Consider the following 5,724-nt stretch of genomic DNA (forward strand, 5'->3'; position numbering starts at 1 on the left):
GTTTCAAACCCTGGTTATGAGAACATATGAGAATATGTAAAGGAGAGTAGGGTAGGCCTAAGTTAAACCTGAAATGACAGTAACACTGAAGCATATTTCATCTTGTATGTCAACTACAAGCCCAAAACAAATTATAGCCTACTTACCCCGCCATGCAGGTGCAGTTCGCCGTGAGGACGTAGTTCTCTCGTTGGTTGATTATAACCCAAGCCTCATACATCGTTGTCTTGTGTCCTTATCTTTGACGAGGAGAATTTCTGATTTTAACACACAAAACTCTGAGTCTATGTCATGGTATTTGACGTTCTGTACATGACAACGCAGACAACATATTCATAAGCATCCAGTGATTTATATGCTCGTAATTTCTCTCGGGTGTACACGCTCGGTTTCTCAACTAAATACGTATATATATATCTGGCCATCTACTGACGTCTTCTATCCACTCCACTATAGAACACGGATTTGGTAGCCGGATACCATTTGACAAAGTCAACTTTTTAAAGTAATTTTCTCTGTCTGTGTTGACATACTGCTAATTCTCGCCATACTTCCGTTGCCAAAATGCGCGCATACGTTGCTACTTCATCATTGTGTACAAACAGTAAAAAGGTCTATTGTAGAAAAGTAAGCATATTCGAACCATAGACTGCAAATAAATATGGACGTAGTATCCATGACGTCACCCGTAGGTTTCTGAAGAGCATTTTTGAAGCCTAAAGTGGGCGGGGCCGGCTGTCGCAATCTTGGCAGTGCGTCACCTCTCGTCACTACCGAATCAATTAAAATGGACAAAGAGGCGGAACGTGGGTGGAGCTGAGGTGCTAATGCTATGCTACTGCCCTCGGGCTAAAGTGACAACTGATTGAAAAAGTAAAGCCAATGGTTAAGGTTCATGTTTTTGCCCTTCGAAATATTAAAATAGTTAAGACGTAACTAAAAGTGAGACTATTTACTTTACTTTTTTATCAACTTTATTAATCTCACAAGGGGCAATTAGAGCATGTGTACAAGTACATAACACAGATCACACACATTTCTCACAACATACAAACAGTCAACTATGTGTATCGTGATGCATTATTATTCTGCTAGTTAAAAATGTATTATCATGCAGACAGTAACTTACAATATTTCTCTAAGCTTGTGCATGTGACAGTAATTCAAGCACATATGTCAGTCAGTCGCCATCTCACGTCAAGTTCATAAAGAGCTTTAATTCAGTCCATTTTACAATCTGATTTTGGCCGCCTCTCAGTTTCTCAGATGGGTCAAACCAAAGATATTAATTCAGAAGTTCAAGTAAATGAACTAGAAATCCGCGCTCATTCAAGGGTGTGCATCTATTGCATGGATGGATAGAAAGCAATGAAATCATCAGACATCCATGTGAGGGAGACAACTGGAAATACAGCACTGGTCGTTTTCTCCATACTCCACAACGACGGAATCCAACGGTGTTCACGGGCGAAGGTGTAATACCATAGACCGTAAAAGAAATGGACAGAGCTATCTCATTGGAACTCCATTGAGACGATTGAAGCCCGTTTTGGCGATTTTTTTAGCACTTCCGTCCCTGACGCGCAGACTCAAACAGACCTTGATAACGTAGATGTGATGAGAGCAACCCGTCTGTCTTCTAGTGATGTGGCATGAGAAACCCGAATCATTCCCTTCCGAAACATGCAGAGGCGGAGAGTGTGAGTAGGAGCTGTCCATGAGCTAGGAGGAGACAATTTTGCTAGGTGTTCTGATTAATTATTTTGTCATTTTACCTCCAAGTTTCCCCGATTGCGCGCGAGTTTCTCCTCCTGTCCATACAGTAATCTCAACTCTCTACTGTGCAACAGAGAGTCGCGTGGGTATGACGCAATCGTTAGCCTACTTTCACTAAAACTGCTTCTACGGGGCCATAACATAAGCTACAAGGTAATGGAGCATTTTATACATTGTCGTGTTTCTTTAGAAATAAATAAAGGACAAATGGGGTCTTCAAACGCCTCAGATGTAAAGTTATTCACTGTCAAAGTGACGCCAAAATGAATGGGAGTCAATGGGAATGCTAACGCAAGTGAAGTTCTGCTATAAGATGTCAGCTCCCGCGAGGCTTCAACTTCCGGTCGATGGATTACCCCCTTGTATAATACGTGTATTAAATTGTATGAAATAATCCTGGAAAAAGCACAGACACAGTTTGACAAATGACTAGCAGTGAAAGCAGCAGCAATTTACCTGTCACTCAAGTGACCACACCCTTAATTATGCAGAACTTTAAGGCTTAAATATAATTTAAACAGATGACTTGTAAAAAAATTCACCCAACTCACAGTCGTCATGAAGCGCAAAATTAGCGACATAGACCAAAACAACTATTTGCCACAATGCTGTAAACATGTTTTTTTTCTGCTGTGAAGTTAGGCCTTTTAACTTGGGGGAGATACAGATTTGACTCGCTTTTGCAGTCAGCTAATCCGGTGTTTTCCTATAAACTTCAGGCAGTTTATTATTAATCTTGTGTGCCCTATTCTCAACCTAGCATAGTGTCCTCCTGTCTTCTTATACTGTTCTTTTTAACCATCACTTCTTTCTGGATGCTTTATAAATGTCTTCATTTCTCTTCCTGATCCATCCATGTATCCTGCCACATTTTATTTATAATATCTTTTAATAATAACTTGAATTCATGAATTCTAATTTGCTAAGTTTATATTCTCTGCCTTCAGGGCTTCTTTTGCTAATGTCCCTCAATACCCACATGCGCTGGAACCCAGGTAAACTGGACGTACAGTTTTGATAGAGTTAATCTAAAATTAATTGATTTATTTCATCCAAAATATCTTGCGCACATATAGATTTTCCACTCTTGATAGGAAGAACATGGAATCATGTTAGAGACCTATCCCCAATCCAAAGGCGCAGGGAAGAGACCCTCTCATTCACCGGGGTAAACTCCAACACATGCCGGCTGATCTCATGGAGGCTATAATCAAACCCACACCAGCCCGCCGCCGCATGGGCAACTCCAGGGTGGTAGAGAGTCCATCCTCTTGAAACCAGGAACATGTCCCGTACATCCTGATGTACTTGGTATATCGTAAGAATGATGCCGTCTACGCTAATATTAGTGTCTCTGTTCATCCAGAGGACCCTCTATGGTGGACCTGTGCCTGGACCCATCCCAACTCATCCAAAGGAGCATTTCACCCATTTCAACGTTAATCTTTATTGAAAGTGGATCAATTTTTGTAATCGAAATTTAAAAGAATTTTTGAATTTGGTGGCCTCTTGACCAAGAAAAGACAGAAGGGGTGCATTTTGTATATAAGACAACCACTCCCACAATGCACCACATTTCACAGCTCCGCAATCTGGAAGAGCGCAGAGAAATCAATGTTCCTTGTTAGTTGGCTGTGGCGAGCAGCACGATGAGGGCGAGTGCAAGGTGAGTGGGTCCCACACCCTTGAATAATAATGAGCTAATGTTTGTAGTCTCTACACTTTTTAATGAAATGTTACTTCCTGCTTATTATGATGCAAAATGACGATTTTTACGTCATAATAAGTAGGGAGTAAAACACTTAAAGCTGCCCTATAATGTGAAATTGAATTTATGTTGGCATAGTTAAATAACAAGAGTTCAGTACATGGACATGACATACAGTGAGTCTCAAACATCATTGTTTTCTCCTTCTTACTTAAATCTCGTTTTTGAAAAACACCCCTGAAAAACGGGCGAATCTCCACATAATACCGACTCTGACGTAAAAGTCGGGATCATTAATATGTATGACCCAAAATATTTGCATAATGCCAGCCCATGTTCAGTGACAGACGAGACGGAGCTGCGCAGTCGAAGCATGGCAGTTGATCAGTGTTTTTCGGATCTACACACGAATACAAAAGGATATTTTAGTTCCTTCGTTATTTTCTCTGGAAATTTTCAACCATTTCACCAACGACTTGTTTCCTCAGCTTGCCAAGAGCTGGCCTCGGATCGAGCTGATGTGTTGTTGTTGTTCAGGTTAAGACAGGTAATCTTTCACTTTAAAATCGTATCAGTAAGTCAGGCCAGTGATTAAAAATCAACTTCACATCGTTTATTTAAGTAGGATGAAAAAAAAATCTTATTTAAATTGTGAATTATATACAGAAAGAAAGCGATCAAAGAACACACTTGCCAAACTCGTTATGAATTCAATGACGCACGTTACACTGCACAACTAAGCTCTAACGTTAACTGTATTTACATCATCGTGTCTGCTGCATTAGAGAGTAACGTTAGAGAGACTGCATTGCAATGATAAGATCTTCATTCTCGAGATCGACACACTCACTGTCCTTTGCTTGCTCAATCACAGCAACACTTTATGTGATGGGAATAGATCTAAATACTTCAAAAACATCTCACGATTCGTTAATCTCGATAGCTGTAATAGTAAAAACCTATTTTCTAGTGATGGATATTTTAGTCATCTTATCTACTTGAGTAAGTACTCAACCGATAAATTAACTTTACTTCGGGGGCAGTGGGTCCATTTGCACCATTATTTAAGATGGGTGTCTTGTGCTTGTTGCACATGGTTTGTGTGAGGTGGGTAAAAAAAAAAACCCAACACACACACACTATGTAGTCTCTATAAGGAGGAACACGTCCGATGTGTCGTCCTCTAATCCACTCCAGATAGAGTTGAGTTGTTCCTCCCCTGAAGTCAAAGTGTGTGTTGAGACACACAATGGCTGGTGAGTCGGACCACATAGCTGTTTTCAACGCAAACTCATCCCAGGGTGTCATATATTGCGCCTAATCCGACGCACGTGGCACTCTTTAGCGTCAATACAACACGCTTCGGTTATGGTAGGTTTAGGTCTGGGGTAGTGTTAGGGTTAGACCACTAGGAGGCACCTTCTGGCCGTATGTATCTGCGTTTCATATTGACGGTAAAGGGTGCCATGTGCGTCGGATGTAGACGCAATTTCAAAAGCGTCACCTTTTCATGTTTGCTGTCACTTCCAAGTACTTGAGTACTCAGCTATCCGTAGTATCCGGTGTTATTTTAAATGATGGTATTCGTTTTATTTTAAATGTTGTTATTATTACTATTATTATTCTTAGGGGTGCACGATATATCGGCCATATTCATATCGGTATCGGCCGATATTTGCTCATTGTTATGTTATCGTTATCGGCCCGATAATAAAATTTGGCTGATATATTAAAGCTGATAAATAATGAATTATTTCCTTCAACACTTGACACCTGAGACACTTAAGATGCACACTGTTCAATATTATTGATCTTAATTGCTTGAACTATGATTGGAATCAAAAAGGAAAATATAGTTAAGTGCAAAATGTCCCGTCATATCGGCTACATGAAATTATAATGAGAACATTATAATTGTGTTAGGGGACAGATTTTAATTGTGAGACTTTTGTTTTTGCAATCAGGCTTTCAAAAATTATATAAAAATTGGATTTAGATTTATCGGCCGATATATCGGTTATCGGCTTTCAAATATAGAGAATTATCGGTTATCGGTATCGGCCAAAATGTTCATATCGGTGCATCCCTACCTATAATAGCTGTAGTAAAATTATTCGAGAGAGTTTCACATGTCATACATAGCTATTTCATATGCAAGCATGTCAGCCAATCACAGCAGAGGCCGGTTACATACAGCAGACACGCCCCGTCAAACAGAGTGTTCAAAGCAGAGGCTAAAA

This window comes from Pimephales promelas, chromosome 15 (genome assembly GCF_988280905.1).
Source record: "Pimephales promelas chromosome 15, fPimPro1.hap1.1, whole genome shotgun sequence".
In the NCBI taxonomy this organism is placed as follows: Eukaryota; Metazoa; Chordata; class Actinopteri; order Cypriniformes; family Leuciscidae; genus Pimephales; species Pimephales promelas.